Here is a 23,552-nt window from a genome sequence, read left to right on the forward strand (position 1 = left end):
CCAAAACACTGTTCTATACATCTGTCTCTCTTGCTGACTCACATACAGGGTTATCGTTACCATCTTTTTAAATTCCATATATATGCATTAGTATACTGTATTGGTGTTTTTCTTTCTGGCTTACTTCACTCTGTATAATAGGCTCCAGTTTCATCCACCTCATTAGAACTGATTCAAATGTATTCTTCTCAATGGCTGAGTAATACTCCATTGTGTATATGTACCACAGCTTTCTTATCCATTCATCTGCTGATGGACATCTAGGTTGCTTCCATGTCCTGGCTATTATAAACAGTGCTGCGATGAACACTGGGGTACACGTGTCTCTTTCAACTCTGGTTTCCTTGGTGTGTATGCCCAGCAGTGGGATTGCTGGGTCATAAGGCAGTTCTATTTCCAGTTTTTTAAGGAATCTCCACACTGTTCTCCATAGTGGCTGTACTAGTTTGCATTCCCACCAACAGTGTAAGAGGGTTCCCTTTTCTCCACACCCTCTCCAGCATTTACTGCTTGTAGACTTTGGTTCTGATTTTAAAACTCCATGGCTCCATGTTTCAGAAAGATTTTATGTACTCTCTAAACTACATACATTTGTAATAATCAACCTTCCACTTTCTGGTCACGAAAGACTTAGCTCTGATCAAAAAGCATAACCACCTTCTCCACACTGAGCTGCAGGAACTCAAACCAAGTAAAAGAGCTAGGCTTTCCCTGTGCTCACCTGCCTGCTTTCAAGATTTTCAAAATGCAGAAAGCATGCTCAAGGGCCTTCCAAGCAAAGAAGCATGGCTTTGCTTCAAGCTCCTTCTCAGGCTTCTACCTTCCTCATGAAAGGCAGGTAAGCACCTACTGGGGTTGGGCTCGGGGCTGCTCTGACGGTCTCTACCGTTTATGGTGGCTGCTGGACCAGGCACAACAGAATGACAATCCAGGAAGGACTGAAGCAAGGGCTGGGAGAAAGGACACATTAGGGAAGCCAGAGGGACCAGAACCAGAAAGGGATGGGAAGCTGATGGGAAGAAAGCTGGGGGACACATGGGAAATTGTTAGTCAAACTTATCTATGTATTTTGTTTTGGGGGAGCATAATTATAATCCAAGCTTCCCCTGATTGTTACTATCTTTAGTGAGAAGGGGTTGGCTAAATATTTCAATGCCTCAGAAAAAAAAATTATAATGAAAAATCCTTTTGAGTTTTCCCATGTACACACTTGAAAGGCATGTATAAAGTTGACTGTGAAAAACTCTCTTCATTCTCTGCCCCCTGCCCTAGTGGTGGCTATCTCTGTGAACCAGCCTAAATGTCAAAATAAAAAGGCATCCTCTCAGGAAAATATAAATATTTATAGATAACATTACTCCATCAGTCCTGAAATGTTAAACAGAGCAATTTCTTCATTCTTCTCTTTATTGATTTAGGTATGCAGTACATAATAATCAGAAAGCAAAAAAAAAAAAAAAAAAACCAGAATGCAAGTCACTAGGTCATGCATCAAATAAATGGAGACCAAAAATAATATTCATTAAATCTCTCTGTGATATATCCCCAGAGAGGTACAGAAACAAGAAATCAATGTCAAAAAAAAAAAAAAAAAAAACCAGCCTCGGGCCATTGGAGATTGGCTGCTCAAGTACCACCTCCTGTGATGAGAGTGTCCAAGTCTGTGGAATTCCTGCCCCAATATATATGCTCTCAAGGGCTAATTTTTACCAGCTGACTGAAGGACCAGTGGGAAAGAGTGGAAATGCAAGGGGGATATCAAGTCTTCATTCAGCTCTAAAAATAATTTGGGAAAGTGAAGAGAAAGTAAAAAGCCTGTTGGTGAATGAAAGTGAAAGAAGAGAGTGAAGAGGCTGGCTTAAAACTCAACATTCAAAAAATGAAGATCATGACATCCGGTCATATCACTTCATGGCAAATAGATGGGGAAACAATGGAAACAGTGAGAGACTTTATTTTCTTAGACTCCCAAATCACTGCAGATGGTGACTGCAGCCATGATATTAAAAGACACTTGCTCCTTGGAAGAAAAGCTATGACAAACCTAGACAGTATATTAAAGAGCAGAGGCATTGCTGACAAAGGTCCATATAGTCAAAGCTATGGTTTTTCCAGCAGTCCTGTATGGATGTGAGAGTTGGACCATAAAGAAAGCTGAATGTTGAAGAGTTGATGCTTTTGAGGTGTGGTGTTGGAGAAGACTCTTGAGAATCCCTTGAACTGCAAGGAGATCAAACGAGTCCATCCTAAAGGAAATCAGTCCTGAATATTCATTGGAAGGACTGATGCTGAAGCTGAAGCTCCAATACTTCGGCCACCTGATGCGAAGAACTGACTCACTGAAAAAGACCCTGAGGCTGGGAAAGATTGAAAGCAGGAGGAGAAGGGGATGACAGAGGACAAGATGGTTGGATGGCATCACTGACTCAATGGACATGAGTTTGAGCAAGCTCCAGGAAATGGTGAGGAGAAGGCAATGGCAACCCACTCCAGTACTCTTGCCCAGCAAATCCCATGGATGGAGGAGCCTGGTAGGCTGCAGTCCATGGGGTCACTAGGAGTCGGACACGACTGAGTGACTTCACTTTCACTTTTCACTTTCATGCATTGGGGAAGGAAATGGCAACCCACTCCAGTATTCTTGCCTGGAGGATCCCAGGGACGGGGGAGCCTGGTGGGCTGCCATCTATGGGGTCACACAGAGTCAGACACAACTGAAGTGACTCAGCAGCAGGAGATGGTGAAGGACAGGGAAGCCTGGCGTGCTGCAGTCCATGGGGCTGCAAAGAGTCGGACACGACTGAGCAAACTGACCTGGACTGAACCTCAGTTTTCTTGACCTCTATTAGACCTCACATCTTCTAAAGTCTCAGGTCTGTTTTCTGGGTCCCTCTTATGCAACCCCAAATTGGGTTCTACCGGCACGACAGTCATCTTCACAAGTGATAGCCAACTTGGAATAAGCAAGGATTATGACTTAACAGTGTGATATCTGCACAGCTTTTCCAACTCAAGAAAGATGCCCCATTGTATTGTCAATTAACTCTATCAACTAGCTCTATCAGCTTGACTGAAAATTTTTTCTTCAAAAATCAATTACTGTAATCTATCACATCAACAGGTTTTTTAAAAAATATCACACAATCATGTTAATAGATGCAGAGACAGCATTTGACAAAATCCAACACTCATTAATGATAAACTCTCACTAAACAAGAAATAGAAAAGAATTTTCTCAACTTCACAAAGATTATCTATGAAAAATGTAAAGCTAACATTATACTTTAAAAAGTGAGAAACTTAAAGCTTTTTCACTAAGATCAGGTAAGAAGCAGGATATTCCCTCTAACCACTTCTTTTCAACATCACTCAGGGAGTCCTAGCTAATACAATAAGCAAGAGAAAAAAATAAAAGGTATCCAGACTGGGAGAAAAGAAATTAAAGAGGATGACATGATTCTCTATGTAGAAAATCTAAAAAAGTTGACAAAAAAATTAAAACCCTTGAAGTAATAATTGATTATAATGCACATTTGGAACATTCAAGTTAATATGCAAAACTGAATTTCTTTCCTATACACAAACAATGATCAAAAGGAATTTAAAATAAAAAATTCCATTTATATCAGTTCCTCCCATAATAAAATATTTAGGTATTAATATAAATCTAAAAAAACACGTATAAGATCTCTATGTGGAAAACTACAAAATTTAGATAAAGAAAATTAAAGAAGTAAATAAATGAAGGGATAACCCATGTTCACAGAGAGGAACACACGATACTGTCAAGATGCTGGTTCTTCCCAACTTGATCCATACATTCAATCAACCCATGTCAATATCCCAACAAGATATTTAATGGGTATCAATGAAGTGATTTTAAAATTAAAAAAAAATAAAATAAAATTTATATGGACTTTCATGGTAGTCCCATGGCTAAGACTCTGCACTCTCAATGCAGCGGGCCTGGGTCCCATTCCTGGTCAAGGAACGAGATCCCACGTGCTGCAAATAAGTTCACATGCTATGACTGAAAGATCCTCATGCTGCAACTAAGACCCAGTGCAGCCAAATAAATAAGTATTTTTTAAAAAAGCAAATGATTTGAATAATTTAAGTTTATATGGAGTGATAAAACTCCCTGAATAACCAACATGACATAGAAGGAAATAACAGTTGGACGACTGAGGATACTCATTTTAAGACTTATTTACTATTGTACTCCCATTCCACAGTAGCCAAGGTAAGGAAATAACCTAAGCACCTGTTGACAGATAGGCAGATAAAGACAGAATGATATATATATAGATACATACATGTAGCATATACTACTGTGGAATACTTCAGCCTTAAAAAAGGAAGAAAATCTTGTCATTTGTGACAATATGAATGAAACTGGCAGACATTATGCTAACAAGCTGGACAGAGAAAGATGAATACTACATGGTATCACCTATACATGGAATCCTAAAAAAAAAAGAAGTTAAACTTGTAAAAACAGAAAGATGCTCAACACTGCTCATTATTAGAGAAGTGCAAATCAAATTACAATGAATGTAAACTGACACAGCCATGATGGAGAACAATGTGGAGGTTCCTTTAAAAACTAGGCATAAATCTACCATATCACCCAGCAATTCCACCACTGGGAATATTCCCCAAGAAAACTACAATTCTAAAAGACACATGCACCCCAATGCTCACTGCAGCAATATTTACAATAGCCAGGACATGGAAACAACCTAGATGTCCAGTGACAGATGAATGGATAAAGAAGTTGTGGTACGTTTATAATGGAATATTACTCGGCCATAAAAAGGAATGGGTTTGAGTCAGTTCTAGTGAGGTGGATAAACCTAGAGCCTGTTTATATAGAGTCAGAAAGAGAAAAACAAATATTGTATAGTAATGCCAATACATAGAATCTATGGTACTGATGAACCTATCTGTAGGGCAGGAATGGAGACACAGATGTAGAGAAAAGACTTGTGAACACAGTGAGGGAAGGAGAGAGTGGGAGGAACTGAGAAAGTAGCATTGGCATATAAACACTATCACGTGTGAAACAGACGGCTGCAGGGAAGTTCCTGCACAGCACAGGGAGCCCAGCCTGGCGTTCTGGCAGCCTAGAGGGGTGGGACGAGGGAGGGGAGGGAGGCTCAAGAGGGAAGGCATATATATGTAAAATTATGACTGACATGTTATGGCATAGCAGAAACCAACACAATACTGTTAAGGCAATTTTTCTCCAATTAAAAAAAAAAAAGCTTGTAGAAACAGTAAACAAGTAGTTGCTAGGGAACTGAGGGGTAGGGAAAATAAGGACAGGTTGGTAAGATGGTACAAACTATTAGATAGAAGATGAATAAGGTCTGAGAATGTAATGTAAAACATTGTGACTACAGTTGATACTGCACTGTAAAACTAAAGACTGCTGAGAGAGTAGAACTTAGATGTTCTAAGCGCCTGCCCCCCCCCCAAAAGGGTAACTATGTGAGATAATGGATATCTTCATAACTCAATGATGAGATCCTTTCACAGTGTATATAGAGTAGCAAATCATCACGTTGGCAGTTTTATTTGTCAATTATACCTCAATAAAGCTGGGGAAAAACAGACTTACTATAAAGCTACAGCAATCAAGAGTGGTACTGGCAGAAGAATAAACCAATGGACCAACGGAACAGAAGAGAAACTGCAGAAATAGATCCCTACAGACACAATCAGTTGATCTTTGACAAAGAAGCAAAGACAATACTGTGGAACAAAAAAAGTCTCTTAATGAATGGTCCTGGAACAACTAGACAACCACACACAAAAAACAAACCTAGACACAAAGCTTACATCCTATACAGAAATTAACTCAAAATGGATCAGGAATATAAATTTAAAATAAAAGTATAAAATTCCTAAGAAAATAACACAGGAGAAAACTTGGAATACCTGGGATACGACAATGCTTTTTAAAACATAACACCAAGTACATCATGTATGAAAAGAATCTATTGATAAGCTGCAACTGATAAAAATTTAAAACTTCTGCCCTGTGAAAAATAGTATCAAGAGAAAATATTTGCAGAAGGCATATCTGATAAAGGACTATTATCCAAAACATAAAAACAACTTTTAAAGTCAACAATAAGTATGGCAAAACCAGTACAGTATTGTAAAGTAAAATAAAGTAAAATTTAAAAAAAAAAGTCAACAATAAGAAAACAAACCACTTGGTTAAAAGTGGGCCAAAGACCTTTAGAGACATCTTGCCAAAGATATGCAGGTGGCAAGTAAGCATATGAAAAGATGGTGCACACGATGTATCATCAGGGGAGATGTAAATCAAAACGAGATACCTACCTATATGCCTATTAGGGTAGCCAAAATCTGGAACACTGACAATACCAAACGCTGTTGGTGAGCATATGGGGCAACAATAACTCTCATCCATTGCTAGTGGGAATGCAAAATGAAATAGCCACTTTGGGAGAGAATGTGATGATCGCTTACCATACAATCCAGTATCTGTATTTCTCAGTATTTATCCAAAGGAGCTGAAAATTTATGTCCATATAAAAACCTGCACATGGATGTTTATAGAAGCTTTATTCATAACTGTCAAAGCTTGGAAGCAATCAAGCTATTTTTCAATGTGGTTTAGTTGCTAAGTTGTGTCCACTTCTTGTGACCCCATGCACTGTAGTCTGCCAGGCTCCTCTGTCCATGGGATTCTTCAGACAAGAAGACTGGAGTGGGTTGCCATTTCCTGCTCCAGGGGATCGTCTCAACTGAGGAATCAAACACAGGTCACCTGCATTGCACACAGATTCTTTACCAACTGAGCTATGAGGGAAGCCCATCCTTCAATAGGTGAATGAATTAATAAACTGTGGTACCTCTAGACAAAGGAGCATTGTGTGTGCATGCTCAGCTGTGTCCAATTCTTTGTGATGCTATGGACTGAAGCACACTAGGCTCCTCTGTCCATGGGCTTCTCCAGTCAAGATTACCAGAGGGGGTATTACTCAGTGGTAAAAAAAAATATGAGCTATCAAGCCATGAAAAGACATAGAGAAACCTTAAATGTATATTACAGAATGAAAGAAACCAATCTGAAAAGGCTATGTACTGTGTAATTCCAACTATGTGACATTCTGAAAAATGCAGAACTATGGAAACAATAAAAAAGATCAGTTATTTGGGGGTTGGGGTGGAGTTAAGCAGAGCACAGAGGATTTTTAGGGCAGTGAAAGCAACTGTGTATCATATTATAAGGATGAATAGGTGTCCCTATATGCATTTGTCAAAACCCATTGAATGTTCCACATCAAGAGTGAATCTTCAGGTGAACTATGAACTTTGATAATAGATTTGGGATCAATAGAGATTCATCCTTGGTTTAAAATAACTTTTTTCTTTTTTTACTCTGTTGAGTGATGTTGATAATTGGGGAGGTTTTGCATATGTGGAACCAGGGGATATATGGGGACATTCTATACTTTTCTCTCAATTTTATATTGTAAATCTAAAAATTCTCTTAAAATGATGAAATCTTATAAAAAATTTTTTTCCTGATAGATAAAATTCTCAAAATTCTCTTTTCGTGGGTCTATACCTAGAACTGTATATACCTAGGTATACATCTAAACATAATTCTATGTTTAATTTTTTGAGAAACTGCCTGCTGTTCCGAATCAGCTGTACCATTTACCTTCCTCACCAGACATGAATGAGGATTCTACACGTTCTTCCCAACACTTACTGTCTTTTCGATCATAGCCATTCTAACAGGTAAAGTGCTATCTTACTGTGGTTTTGATTTGCATCTCCCTGACGACCAATTATGCTGAGCACATTTTCATGTGATTATCGACCATCTGTTTATCTTCTTTGGAGAAACAGTTATTCTAAACCTTTTGCTGTTGTTCAGTTGCTCAGTCATGTCTGACTCTTTGCGATCCCATGGACTGCAGCACCCCAGGCTTTCCTGTCCTTCACCATCTCCCAGAGCTTGCTCAAACTCATGTCCATTGAGTCAGTGATGCCATCCAACCATCTCAACCTCTGTAGTCCCCCTCTCCTCCTGTCTTCAGTCGTTCCCAGCATCAGTCTTTTCTAATGAGTCAGCTCTTCGCATTAGGTGGCCAAAGTACTGGAGCTTCAGCTTCAGCATCAGTCCTTCCAATGAATATTCAGGACTGATTTCCTTTAGGATTGACTGGTTTGATCTCCTTGCTGTCTAAAGGACTCTCAAGAGTCTTCTTCAACACCACAGCTCAAAAGCATCAATCCTTTGGGGCTCAGCCTTCCTTATGGTAAACCTTTACTCCATTTAAAAAACTGGATTATTTGCCTTTTTATTCTTGGATTATCTGACTTCTTTCTACACATGAAAGTGAAAGTCGCTCAGTCATGTCCGACTCTTTGTGACCCCATGGACTGTATAGTCCATGGAATTCTCTAGACCAAAATACTAGAGTGGGTAGCCTTTCCCTTCTCCAGGGGATCTTCCCAACTCAGGCATCGAACCTAGGTCTTCTGCACTGCAGGCAGATTCTTTACCAGCTGAGCCACAAGGGAAGCCCCTTTATATATATATATAACATTTTGAAATATATATATATTATTATTGAAGTATAGTTGATTTACAATGTTGTGCCAATCTCTGCTGTAGAAAGTGACTCAGTTACACATATGTAGACAGTCCTTTTTACATTTTTTCCATTTTGATTTATGACATGTTGAATATCCCTGTGCTATACAGCAGAACCTGACTGTGTAACCATCCTATATATAACAGTTTACATCTGCTAACCCCAAACCCCCAGTCCTTCCCTCCTGTTCCCGCCCCCTGTTTTAGCCACCGCAAGTCTGTCTTCTATGTCTGAGAATTGCTTCTGTTTTTGCAGACAGGCTCATTTGTGCCATCTTCTAGGCTCCACATGTGAGTGGTATCATATGGTATTTGCATTCTCTCTCTAACTTACCTTCACTTGGTATGATCGTCTCTGGCTGCCTGCTTGTGCTGCACATGGCATCCTTTCTCTCCTCCGGATGGCTGAGCAGTATTCCACTGTATATACGTACCATACCGTCTTTGTTCATTCACATGCTGATGAACATTTAGGTTGTTTCTGTATCTTGACTATTGTGAACAGTGCTGCTATGAACACAAGGATGCATGTATCTTTTTGACTTCTAGTTTTATCTGGGTATATGCCCAGGAGTGTGATTGCTGGATCATATGGTAAATTTATTTTTAGTTTTCTGAAGAACTTCCACACTGTCTTCCACAGGTGATGCACCAACTTACATTCCCAACAGTATAGGAGGGTCCCTTTTGCTCCACATCCTCTCCTTATAGACTTTTTAATGATGGCCATTCTGACCAGTGTGAGGTAGTACCTTCCAGGTTTCATTTACATTTCTCTAATAATTAGTGATGCTGAGTATCTTTTCATGTGCCTACTGGCCATATGTAGTTCAGTTTATTACTTGTTTTTCTTTTTCTGCTTGTGCTAATGGTATAATAGTTAAGAAACTGTTTCCTGATTTAAGGTCATAAAGCATTACACCAATGCTTTCTTCTAGAGTTTTATAGTTTTAGCTCTTACATTTGGACCTTTGATCTACTTTGAGCTAATTTTTTATATATGGTATGAGGTAGGAGTCCAACTTTACTTTTTCTTTATCAGCTTTTAAAACTAAGAAATAGCTTTCTTCTAACTTTCACTGAATAGTGGACTTAGGGAGAAAGACTAGCTATTTCCAAGTCCAAAATTAACTTATGAATAAGAAGAGAAGACAGCAACTGAATTTTTCTTGAAGAGTCTGAAATCACCTTCAGTAATTGTAGAAATCCAGTATTTCAAGCATTGAGGTGAAGCTCAGTGCTCTGTGATTCTCCAATGACCAGCCAAGTAAAAAGAAGACTTCACATGCTAAGGAATACCACGTGAAACCAACAAAATAAATAAAATTAATGGATACCAGTAATATACCCTGCACACTGCTAGCCCCTAAGGTATAGTATACATATAAATATATGTAAAACACAATCACTTACCCTAATGGCTAAGCTTGTGAAATAATGTTGGTTTTCCAGGAAGTAGTTCAATTTCAATGAGTGAAGTAGTTCAATTATGTAAGCCTTTGGAGGAAAAAAAGGGGTCAAATTCCTTTTAGGAAATATATCCTATTTGCTCACATCAACAGGGCTGGTGAAATATTCAAACAGGGGCAGAAGGTTTTTATAAAAACAAGATATTACAATCTTGTTAATAACCATTCCAACAACTCTTTTATTGAGTATTAGACAGTGGACAACCATTTCATCAAATAAACAAAAAAAAAAAAAAAAAGAAAGAAAGAAAGAAAGAAAATTTCCTGGTTTTGAAATAGAGGATGATGGGAAGAAGGTAGTACAAGGGTCTCTGCATCCTCAATTACCTTTAGAATGAATGTGCATGTATTCATAAGAGATTTTTTTCAAGGCTTAAATGGATTAGAGCTTGGTTTAACTGAGTCTTTAAATTTTTTAAACAGCTTAATATTTGCCTTTTATTGGGTCTCACAAACACAAAGAAAGTGGAAAAAAAGGAAAATGTATTCAAAACCATGTTTAAAAGTATGTAGGAAGATAGAAAATACAGAAGATCAACATACCCATCATTCTCAAGGGAATGAGCCAGGCACCTGCAATCAAAAGAAAACTGTCTCCCTCTGACAGCTCATGGCTTAGCATCACAGGGACCTACCTGAGAATGTCAAGAAAACTTCAGAAAGTGCCTCATTAGAGAGAAAGCCATCCATAAAACTAACAGATACCCATGGAGAAAGGCAGGCCAAAAATAAGAAGTTTTAAGAACAAAAATAACAGCTAGTAGCACTCAGATACCTTCTGATGCTCAGCTCAGAGTTCCTCTCTGAATCACCATAGAAAAGAAGAATCACTTTAGAAGCTGTACAGTCTTGGAAAGTGTCATGTAAGAGTGACATGGAAGTTACCTCTCACCATTTATGATCATCCATCATGCAGCAGATATATAATGATTATCTGACCTACGCCATCTAGGGACCACATAAAGTTGGTGACACCAAGGAAGTGATAGAGCCTAGATGATACCTACCTAAGTTTTGGTCTACCAGCATAAGCACTGATACGAAAAGTGGAAAATTGATAGTTTCACCACCAAATAGGTAAGTCACCAGGATTGTCTGGGGTTAGCAGGTTAGCAGGATAGGAAATTATTGGAGTAGAGCAAAATGTAGCAGAATATGATTATCATATGACTGACTGCTGCAAGGCCACCCAGAACTCCCTGCTCTGGTCCTATAAGCTACAGGGAACTTTTTTGCTTTAGTGAGTAGATGGGTTCTCCTAGGGGCTTCCAAATTATAACTCCTCTCAAGACGTCTCCTTGAAATAGGAGACCTCCTCTATCACTTAACATCTACTTAGCTCCGATGAATAAGGCTTTATGAAAAGGCTCAATTTTCCATTTACTGTCAGACTGTCTTTCCCCATACTTGGTATACAGAAACATCCAAACTTTCTTCTAATCCTAGGTCTTAATTATGAGGATTAATTATCAAGACTTCATATCCAGACCTTCCTTTGAAAAATGTCTCTCTTTTAAGACAGGGTTAGAGAAAGCATATGGTCTCTACTATAACTCAGACATACTTAACAATAAATCCATTTAATTCAACAAATGTTTCTTAAAGATTCTACTGTATACAACGTTCTAAGTGATAATATTATTTCAACTTTTGCTCCTGTTGCGATGGCACTGTCTAATTGGGATTTTGCCTGTACAAGGCCCTCCAGGAAAACCATGAAGTAGAACCTGAAGTTGTTCCTTTAAAATGCCAAGGAAGCCTAGGTGGGTGTAAGGATAGTTTCAAAACTACAATCATTTAATCTTATGCCAGAATTATACAGTGAGTTATTAGTAAAGAAGAATGAAAATTATAGCCCTCAGCTTCTTACCAAGACTAAATAACTGCAGCATGAGGTTTAAATAGAGCAACGACTAACAATTAACCTCACTGTTAATCTTCAGTTTCTCAATGCAAAGACTCTTAGGTTGCCAGTACAATTACGAAGTTCTGATTCTGTATCGGAACTATAGAAAGGAAAACATCCACTTTCCTCATTGACAATCCATGTGTGATTGCATCCTGTTTGTAATTTTCCCTATTGGAAACTAAAGTCATCCAGTCTCAACCAGAATCTTAATGAATGAAGAAATTCCAGTGCCAAACACTTCAAAACTCCACATGACAAGGCAGAGCAAACAACATGACCCCTACCTGGAAAGAACTGAGAGAACAAAACCAGCAAGCTGAAAATAAAAATCATTCATTCTGGAAGTTTTTACAAGACGCTTTCTTAAAGAACCCAATGCTGGAGAAATTAGAAAAGGCAGAGAAAATTCATGTACTGCACAATGATACTGTAATGATGTTATAACCAATTTTTTAAACGCAAATACGTAGAGGTAATTCTGGTACAGCTAAGAGACAAAACCCTTAGCATAGATTCAGTATGGCTCTATTTTTAAAATAATGCCTCTGACACACAGCAGTTCAATTTCTGTGTTAGCCTCTAAGAAGCACAAATCAATGTTTCACAATATGATTCTGTGTATGACGAACCTCTTCACTTATCTCAAGGATAATTGCAGCTATTAAATATTATTCTATGAATACAAGTTAATAGCAGAAATGGAGACTTAGCTTACCTAATTCCCTCTTTGGCTGGTTCCCAAAATTCACCAACTCCCTCCATCAGGAGGGACAAAGAGACAGCAAGATAGAATGGGAAATACCTATTAAGGCTCCACATGATGAAAGCGACTGAGATATCTGGGATATGATTCTATATCATTCTGCCTTTGGCAGGGTAGAGGATTTAATATCAAATCTTTCTGCACATCCAAGAGGATGGATGAGCCCCTTAAGAATTCTCTTTTGCCAAGAAACAAAATGGTCTACCTACTAGCACTGCGTTAGCCTTTGGTGATGATGAAATTTTAAAAGGCATGTGTAATAAAGGTGTGGCTGGAATAAGCAAGCATAAAGCAAGTTGTTCCTTGCTTCTTTAACCACCAGCACTTACCTTAGTCCTTCCTTTCAACCCTCAAAATAATAAGCACACAGTCCTATTTTAGTAGGGAAGGGTTTAAAATACTTACGTTAATATAACTGAACGTCTGCCAAGAGGAAAAACACTAATATCTGTCCTTGTGCTAAAACTCATCCCACGCTCGAGCTTTTTCCCCCTCTATGTCCACCATTCAGTACCACACATGACTCATGACATCTTTAGTTTCATCTATGTGTCAACTTCACACTAGTAACCACAGACTCCTGGTCTAACTAAAAGCTCTCCTTTGTAATTTCTCATATAGCATAGCAATATACAGGCCTCAAAGAGCTGAGTGTCCTTGGACAAGGCATTTATCAATTTGATTCCCACTTTCCTCCTATGTAATAAGTGGTGATCTCAAGAGTGGCCTGCCAGCATCCAATGCCATACGTCTGGGTGCACATCATTCCTGTTGGCTCATCCCTATCAGGAGAAAGCTAATGTCAGTCTTGGATCCTTGAGTTCATTTATCTCAAAAGACTCATGATTTGAAATTAGGAAAGAAAAATTTAAAAGGCAGTAGTGAGCACATTCAGAGAAGGCAATGGCACCCCACTCCAGTACTCTTGCCTGGAAAATCCCATGGACGGAGGAGCCTGGTAGGCTGCAGTCCATGGGGTCACTAAGAGTCAGGCACAACTGAGTGACTTCACTTTCGCTTTTCACTTTCATGCATTGGAGAAGGAAATGGCAACCCACTCCAGTGTTCTTGCCTGGAGAATCCCACAGACGGGGGAACCTGGTGGGCTGCCGTCTATGGGGTCACACAGAGTCAGACACGACTGAAGTGACTTAGCAACAGCAGCAGCAGCAAACCCCTATTTTTGAAATTTTTGCTTGTTCAAATAGATGAAAATCAAGAAAATAATTGTTCATATTTTCATAAGCCACAGAACACAATTCTAGCAGATACAAGGTAGAACTATCACTCTGAAAATCTGATTGTCAGTAATTTTGAAAGCTTCAAATGCATGATCAGCTCCTGTTAAAATGTCTTATGTGTATTTACATGTGCTAATGTCTCACACGTACTCTTCTGTGCTATCACCCAAATGCTCAAAAATCATTAGGATGAATGGTTTGGAAGGCTGTAGGAAGCCACATGCTGTCCAACTCGCCTTGTGGCACATGGGAGAATGTGGACTCTGCTCACCTTTCAGAACAGAATGAAAATGGATTTTGTGGGGAATGCAGACCTATCCTCCCTATAGCCTCCACATCCCCTGACTCCCTGCGCTGCATAATCACATGGGAGCAGCCCATAATCGTCCAGCATCCATTCCCATCTGCTCATTCAGATCTCTGCTTTCTCCAGCAAAATAACATCACCAGAGTACAATCCACAAGCCAGGCTGGTGACATGGAAGCCCAGATTGCCTGGATCTGAAAGAAGAATCTTATCGTCTAAAAAGACAACTGGCTCCATTTAAGATTCCTCCTTGCCCATCAGCTTCAGCCCATGCTCCCCCTTAATCCCCTGAACATATGCTGTGGCAGTTCTTGTCCTCTCCCTGCCCTTGCCAGGGCACAGGAGCCTAGCTGTTCCCAGCAGTTGGTGGCTTCCTCTTGGCTCACCAGCACGTACTAACAGAACGGATGCTAAAGACCAGCTCATGGCAAAAGGCATTTTCTCAGATTCTTACACTTAACCACTGCCTACGTCCACTTACCTTTCACCCAATTATGATCTCTGACAGTGAAATATCCCCAACTCACGCTGCAGCCACCAAAGCCCAACCATACCCAATGTAGGGGGTTCCACTACAACCCTACGCTTTGAAAGCTTCTAGTTGTGATCAGCACGGTTCCAACTAGGATGAGTTCTCTTAAAGGGTTCGCTTAGGCAGGCGTAACCAGAAAAGTAGGTCAGAGGACTGAGTTACGGTCTGGAGGCTTATATGCATGTTGGCTAGCAAAGCCAAGCCCCAGAGTTCTGGATGGTTTGCAGGATGCAAGCAATGCTATCTGCAGTTGGATCCTCCTGCTACTGCCCCCAATACTCCCACATCAGCCTTGATGACCAGCACATGACAAGACACACTCCTGCATCTTCCAGTTATCCCCAAAGCCCAACAACGCTTCCCTTAGGTGGCAGGAAAAACAAGTCACCTAGATGTTATTGGTACAAACAATTTTCCGGTCACCATGCTCCAGCTGTCCAAGGCAACAACTTCTGATTAAGACAGGCCTGATCTTGCTTAGTTGCAATGCTTTTTTCCTATTTGGTCAACAGATGTCACATTAACGTGGTATTTTTAGCTTTCATACTTACCTGGCTGTCTTCTTGCCTTTACTCCATCATGTACTTATGCTATGTATGTAACTGTACACACACAGACATGCACACACACAACCACACACTTTTGACATAACACACATGATTGTTAAGGGATTAAGTCAGCACTCTAAGCTCTTGAAGACAATCTGACAAAGCAGCAGAAGAAAACTGTCAGAGCTTACCCATTTCTTTAGTTTTTCCCTCATTACTGTGATAGTTGTTGTTGTTTTCTTCCTCTCTCTGCCCTCCAAAGAGAAAATCTTACACCTTTCGACAGACCGATTTCTGAGCCTAAGCTACAAAACAGCACTGTCCCATGTCCTGTGTCATTTGAGACCTTCCCACTTCTAGGTCCTCCAGGATCAAAACACTCCACACCCTTTCTTGGGGCTCACAGACAGGAAGATTTGCTCAGAAGGGCAGAGGTGGCTTATTCTATCTGGTGAAAAGCAAAGAATTTCCTGAGTGTCACAGTAACTTTTAAATCCATCAGAAACTAACACTAAGTTTTTCAAACTTGGGAACAAATATGGAAACATGACCAGTTACAAAGAGCAAGCACTGGAGGTTCAACAGTGTAAATCTTCCAGGATCTAAGGAACGTTAAACCAGCCATTGAAAACCAGCAGCAATGTATTACTTCTGAGTAGAAAACAAAATTCCCTCATAACTTTACTGTGAAACCATTTGGAGTAGGACCCTTAAAGTATATTCTTGGGCCCCTGCAGATATATCAAATCCTTCACTCTCCTCTATATTTAGGGGAACAGTGGAAATCCTGGACCTCAGCCATCATACAGTTGACAGCAAAGGAAAAAATAATAATATCACAAGCCAAAAAACCAACTAAGGGTCAATCTAACAAGAGTAGTGAACTTGATGGGTCCCTGTTCAATGAAATGGCCAATCAACAGTTCTTACGAATGCAAACACCTCCCCACATACTTTACTCTTTTCAGCCTTATCTCCAGCCCCAAATGAAATACATGAACTTACAAAAAAACCCAAAAAAACCAAAGGTCTTATGTCAAATGAAAAGCTGACTAATGATAAGTCAACTTACTAAGAAGCAAAGTGTTAGAAGACAACTTATACTTTGAATTCTTGTCCACATTCGTATCAGCAGTAACCATAGAGCTGACTGTCTATACTGCACAGTGACCTCAGTTGGTACTGGCATGGATTAGCCATGATTTAAATTTAAGGTAAGATACATTTATATTCCATAAATGTATTTCATGCATGAACTACAGAATGAGCTTATGGCTGCTATCTTATCAACACAGGCACCAAAAACTCATTCACAAATTCATACTTGGTTTTGGTAAACAGAACCATCACTAGATCCCTGGATGAACTATACAAAAGATGCTCACTTTTCCTTTGACTTAAAGCTCTGAGATTTTTGAGGAAAATAGAACAAATGATTTTCCACATAGGTTCAAACCATTAGCCCTCTTCATGTTTAGTTGTGGAAAAACACACAGAAAGTAATTCTAAAATGCTAGACTATTTACCTAAACTCACCTGGTTTGGGACCCCCTTTCCCAAACAGCTCTGCTCCCACTGGTATCGTCATGTTTAATTCCTTTCTACTGTAGCACAGGTTTATTAGCAGAGGGCTTGCTAAAGTCTCCATTGTCCATTCAAACAGTCACTCCATATGGATATTAAGTAAAGAAAATCCACTTAGTGATGTGCCATGAGGAGGGGAGGTCATATTGATCATCCTGATTAGCACTGTCAGCTAGGGTAAGGAAGACTGGCTGGCGCTAAGGGCCAGCTGCACAGGGTACACAGACCAAGACAATGAGCAACATCGATGGCCTCTGAACCATCAGTCTAGGCAGTGATGGATGTCATGTGAACAGCTTATGGGGTTATTAAGGATAGAGAACTGGCCCGAGAGAAACCCAAAGTCCATCTCCTTTCATTAAGATAAAGTTGGATTTTCCATGACACAGTGCAGGGCTAAGGTTTTGTCCCTTTTATCACGGACACACACAAAAAATCAATTCATATATTAAATAAGTAAAAACTCATGAGCCTGTGTGTAAAACAAATTATAAAACGCAACTTGTTTTATTTTAAATGAAGAACAAAATATATAAAATTCCTTAGTAGACACAATTATATTTTATTCAAATCTATATTATTTAATCTGCATTGTTTAATGCAGATTAATTGCATTTAATTGCATGGTCCAAGGGAAGAACAAGAAGCCGGGGCTTTCTCTGCATCCTTTTGTGCATGGAAGGGATACACGCTTAACAAGTACAGGTACAATATATCACACTGCAGTCTTCACCTTATACCTTAGACTGAATGGAGCCTGTTCCATCCTTCTAGACCAGAAAGAGTCCTTCCTAAGTTACAATTAAATAGTTGAAATCAGAAATCATCAGTAAAAAAATGTCCCTGTATTTACACATACATGTACATACTCACTTATACCCTTTCCCATTTCTTTCCTCTGTGCTCCCAAAAGAAGTCTCTACTATTAATAATTACTTAATTGTATAACCTGGAGTGAATCATTTTAACTTTGTGGTCCTCAATTTCCAAATTAAGACTAAAAATCATTTTCACATTAAGAAATGTCTACAAACCACAGGAACACCCTAAAGACTAAATTGAGTAAGTAATGCCCAGTAGAGTTCATATTAGAAAGACATTATTATCCTTCCCTTTGCTCTCCAGCCCTTCCAGCACTTAGCCCTGTCAGTCCCAGAAAAGCTTGGCTCACGTGGAGCACCTCCCGGGAAGGACGACAGCAAATGCTTTCTTCTGGAAAGCAGCCAGATTTTCGTGAATGTGCACACATGACATCTAAAGCTAGCAGAGTGATTTTCCAATCCAAATTGGCTTCGTGTCCTGAGCTTGTCTGAGTCGGGAGGCTCTATTAGTAGGATCACTAGAAATTCTGTGTGGGGAAATCTCTGGATTTTGCCCTTCCTTTTGAGCATCCAATAATGAAAATAAGAGGGACTTTTCCATTGGGCCAATTCTTAATGGTCAGGGAGCCCTTCAGAGCAAATGAGAAGCCTCCTGTTGCAAGAAATCAAGCCAAAGAACATCATGTGGAAGTGTAAGACTGCAGGCCCTTGGGGATGTTTCTCAGCCACTTTGCCACTTCCATCACCGCTCCAGGTGAACATATTACTGCTGCACAATCGAGTTCCACAGCCTGAGGACTTGACTCACCTTGATTTATGCTTCCAGAACACACTTGGGAATATGGGCCTAGGGGTACCACACACAGGGAGGCTGAATCAATGTCCTCAAGATAGTGCATTTTTGTCTGTATTGATCAAGAGTCACAACTCCCTTCAAAGACACTGTTTTCAGTAACTGCATATCGACTTCCCTTTCTCCTGATGATAACAATGTGGGGCAGCAGATTGTGCTCCCAATGCTGTGCTTCCCAGTGGACCTTCAAGAGGACCCCGTCATAGAGTGTCATCTTGCATCCTTCGTGTTTTCATCTTGTTTGTTGACACTCCAACCGGAGTCCTTGAGCACTGAAGGTGTGAACAAATACATCCTTAAGAGACACAATCGATTTCTATTCCTTTGCTACACAAGCAGGTTTAAGGAATTTGAAAAATCACCTTGGTGATGTAACAAAGGCAACAGGCATCTAGCCCCACAGACCACTTCCTACAGGTTAAGATTTAAAAAGTTCATGGAAGCTCCTTCAAGTGGCACAGGATTCCAGTAAGTTGCCTTTTACAATATATTGGCCAAATTAAAATGGAAGGCTTACCAGACACAGCAGCTTCCTGCATATGGAAAATTTCACTGCACTGAGTATAAACACTGAGTGTAATCGCAGTTCAAAACCCTGCTCACCTCACAGCACCTCAAGCTGGAGGTCAGTAAGAGGATGGCCTTCAGACTATGGCATTCTGTAGTGGCTGTTACATTAATTCCCTAGAGCTGCCATGTGCATGCATGGTGGGTTGTCACTTCAGCGTCTGACTCTTCACAATTACCATACGATGGGTGTCTTCAGACCACTGGACTTTATTTTCTCATAGCTACAGAAGCCGGAGGTCTGGAATCAAGAGTCTCTGGTGGGTCACCCTCTTCATGACGACTCTAGGGAGTGTTAGTTGCACAGTGGTGTCCACTCTTTGCAATCCCATGGACTATACAGCCTGCCAAGCTCCTCTCTCCATGGATTTTTCCAGGGAAGAATACTGGAGTGGGTAGCCATTCCCTTCTCCAGGGGATCTTTCCATCCCAGGAATCAAGCCTGGATCTCCTGCACTGCAGGCAGATTCTTTACCATCTGAGTCACCAGGAAAGCCCAAGCTGACTCTAGGGAGAATCACTCCTTATTTCTTGGAGCTTTCCGAAGGTTCCATCTCCACATAAGTCACCCTTCTCTGTGTATCTCTCTGTGTCCTCTCCTCTTTATATAAGGATGCCAGTCATCAGATTAACCCAGTACAATCACACCTCTATCTTTAAGCAATTGTATCTACACTGAATATTTCCAAATTGGGTCCCATACTGGGGTTTCAGGTAGGCATGAATTTGGAGGGGACATTATTCAACCCACTGCAGTTATTAATGAAAACATCAAGTTGGACTCTTATGGGAAGGATTAGCTTGATATAAAAATACTTTCTGGGACTTCCCTGGTGGTCCCATGGTTAAGAATCTGGCTTGCAATGATGGGGACAAGGGTTTGATCCCTGGTCAATGGACTAAGATCCCACATGCCGTGGAGCAACCAAGCTCACACCACAACTAGAAAGCCTGAGCACCACAGTAGAAGACCCTGCATGGCACAACTAAGGCCCAATGCAGCCAAATAAATAAATATATTAATAAAGACACTTTCTGCAGAAATAGGAAAACAAAGACTATATTTAAAGCCACTAGAGCTGGATAATAGGGTATGTAAGCGACTCATCAAAGGAGATAAACTGAAGTTAAGCTAAGACAAGCCACAACTATGAGTAAGCCCACACCAAGAGCTTCCATACTTCTCTCTCACCCTTCTTTAAGGGGGTAGAGAGCTGTGTTGTCAGAGTCAAATGGGGAAATTATGTGACATTTTTCAGGGGAAAAAAAACCACAGCAGCTCTGCTTCCTTCCCCGCCTCCAACCCAAGAAAGATTGTAGACAATACACGCCACGCTTGCACCTCGACTCATTGCTACCCTCATCTAAGAATCAAACACCTCAGCATCCAAGCAACATAACTAAATCCAAACTTGGAAAAAGAAAGCAGAGCACAGTATAGGCCAGTTAGAAATGCTTCCTTTGCTTCTCCAAGTTGCTCTGCAAAAATTAAAAAGCACAATTGTTCAATGCTAGTTCAAAACTAGCTTCGATGCTATGAGTCTAACTTGTAGGATTAACAGAAACTTCAGAAGAAAAGTCATTTTAACAATGCATATTTTCTAACTGAACCTTTATTCTCTACATATAAAGCTGGGAAAGGTTTTTAACATCTTCAGCATTACATTTCACTCTGAAAACTAACACATCAGGAGAAACTATCTAGAAAGCTTCAGGAAACTCCTACACCGCTGCAAGCTCTCCAGGTTTCAGGAACAACCACCTTCGTTGTGCCATAAAAGTGTTTCCAAGAGGAAGAATGTTGAATGACTAATTCTCCAAGCTTGCTGCTCTGCTTTGTTCCTCCTGCGGGTGGACAAAGCCTTGGGCTGCCTTCAACATGCAGTCCTGGTGAGCGGTACCCTGTCCTGGTGAGTCCATGCCTCTGAGCCCCTCTTTAGAGCACACAGGAGTATTTTAATACACAACCAGTTCAGAGCAGTCACTCCAGTCCCCCAGCCGGGAGTTCCTGCAGGGTCTTCCGTCAACACTAGGGTCCATGGTCTCAGTAATCACCTCACAGTAACAGGCTCCAATGTCTGAGAGTCTTCCTTTGTGCCCTGGGAGTAGCAGGGAAGACTGGAAAGAGGAATGAGAAGAACGGAATAAAAACTTGCCCGGGACTTCCCTGGTGGTCCAGTGATCAAGACTTCATGCTTACACTGCAGAGGATGGGGGTTCGACCCCTGGCTGGGGAACTAAGATCCCACATGCTATGTGGCAAGAACAAAAAAAGAGTATGCAAGAATGTCATGATCAATGTACATGTCTGAATCTATCTGGGGAAAAAAAGTAAGCAGGAAATTTAAAAAAAAAAAAGAAAAGAAAAGAAAACTTTTCAAATCTTGTACCAGGAAATCGTTGATGAAGAGGGACATAGACCTATCAGAGTATCTAAATATCAGAGTATCTAAACAAAAGGTGGAATAAAGGAATAGGAGGAAACGTTCAAATCCCACTTCAAATTCAGTGAAACTCTGTAGAACTGTTTCCCCAGGTCTTGGGTGACTATGGCCCTCTCTGCTGTTACTGAAGGAGGAAATGTGTATCTTAAACAGCAACGGACAGATGAACCAGCATGGATCATTAGACCTCCTTTACGATTCTCCTTTCATTTAGGAAAGGACTTTTCATTCGGCTGATGAAAAACCCTGCTTCCTAGTCCATACTTTAAATGCGACAGCATATGTTTTCACTCAATAGTAAAAGGTATACATTTCTTCCTTTACATCTTCAGCACTAAAATCTTTCTCCCTCCTCTATGCCTCTGATTTAGATGTTCCTAAAACCGAAATGAACAGAAACCTCAAAGGAGCGCCACTCAGAGTGACAGGCACTTCAAACAGTTCAGCAGTCAGAGGTGTGAAGAGGCATCGAGGGCCATGGCCGTGCCAGGCGGCCTTCGGGACTCAGGTGTGACAGCCCACGCCAGGCTGCTCGCAGAGGCCTGACACAGGCGGAGCAGCGAGTGTGTCTCCTGCTGCTGCTTCACTTGTGTTTCTTCTCTCTGCAGCTCTGCTAATAGCGCTTTATAAATGTGCAATCGATGGTAAGTGGGTACCTCAGCATATTAGATCAGGGAGGTGAAACGTTGGCGTCACTTAGCTCGGGGAGACAGAGCAGACTGTGAAGCCAACACCAGGAAGTGATCACCAAGAGGCCTTCAGAGGATGGCTCTCGAGGGAGAGCATGTCAAGGATGGCCACTGCATCACTCCCAGCAGCGGCGGAGCCCCTGCACTCAGCCTCGCTCAGACGCAGCAAGTGGACTTGGCCGGGCCGACTTCTGCCTTCTGCCCGACACGTTGCAGCCGCTGCGCTGTTTTCTTTAAATTCATAAAGCTGACAGGCTGGAAGCAAAGCGGCTGACCTCACTCCAGAGAATGCCTATGCACTGTGATGTATAAACTCACAGTCCAAACAGTCTGAGCCCGTGAAGCCTTACATTTAAATCCAAACTCCAGTCAGGACATTTTATGGGCATGTGGCATACCACAGCCTTGTCCCCTTAGGTTAAAAAACCTTCCTGAGGGGATGTTTCTGTGGCTAAGACTTTGCCTTCCAATGCAGGAGAGTGTGGGTTTGATCCCTGGTTGGGTAGCTAAGATCGCATATGTCCCATGGCTAAAAAAAAAAACAATACATAAAACAGAAGAAATCTTTTAACAAATTCAATAAAGACCTGAAAAATGGTCTACATTAAAAAAAAAAAAAAAAACAACTTTAAAACCTTCCTGAAGATGCACACTGGGGTGACACCTTCTCACCTGCCAGAGCCAGTCCAGATGGCACAGGACACACAGGCCACAGAGAGGAACATGTCATTTCTGCACTGTTCTTCTGAAAAAGTCATTATTTGTTAAGTGCTTTCTAAGAAAATGAGATTAATGAGACAGCCCAGAAACTAGATGAAAAGGCAATAGCAAAAGCACCTTAATTACTGAAGTGTACTGGTGGCTACCCCCTCCAGGATTCTTGCCTGGGGAATTCCATGGACAGAGGAGCCTGGCAGGCTACAGGCCATGGGGTTGCAAAGAGTTGGACACGACTAGAGTATAATGATGTTAAGAATTCAAGAAACAAATGTTCTAGGGAGAGAGCAAAAGCCTCAGACTCACACAAGTTTCCCTGTGAAATTCCCGGGTGGTGCTAGTGGTTAAGAATCCACCCGCCAATGCAGGAGATAATAATAATAAGATGCGAGTTTGATTCCTGGGTCAGGAAGATCCCCTGGAGGAGGAAATGCAACCCACTCCAGTATTCTTGCCTGGAG

At 40.7% G+C, this 23,552-nt stretch overlaps 1 protein-coding gene across 13 annotated transcripts in view; it reads right to left on the bottom strand.

The window, feature by feature from the left end:
* TLN2 (talin 2) overlaps positions 1-23,552 on the bottom strand; it is a 494,903-nt gene that overhangs the window by 227,681 nt on the left and 243,670 nt on the right. For 3 of the 13 annotated variants that reach the window (XM_069596302.1, XM_069596305.1, XM_069596308.1), the window contains one exon: positions 10,061-10,144. The exons of the other annotated variants lie outside the window; for them this stretch is intronic. The gene's annotated coding sequence lies outside the window, so the exon portion shown is untranslated. The remainder of the gene's footprint in view (positions 1-10,060; positions 10,145-23,552) is intronic. 13 annotated transcript variants of the gene reach the window in all.

The sequence above is a fragment of the Ovis canadensis genome, chromosome 7, assembly GCF_042477335.2.
Source record: "Ovis canadensis isolate MfBH-ARS-UI-01 breed Bighorn chromosome 7, ARS-UI_OviCan_v2, whole genome shotgun sequence".
Taxonomy (NCBI): Eukaryota; Metazoa; Chordata; class Mammalia; order Artiodactyla; family Bovidae; genus Ovis; species Ovis canadensis.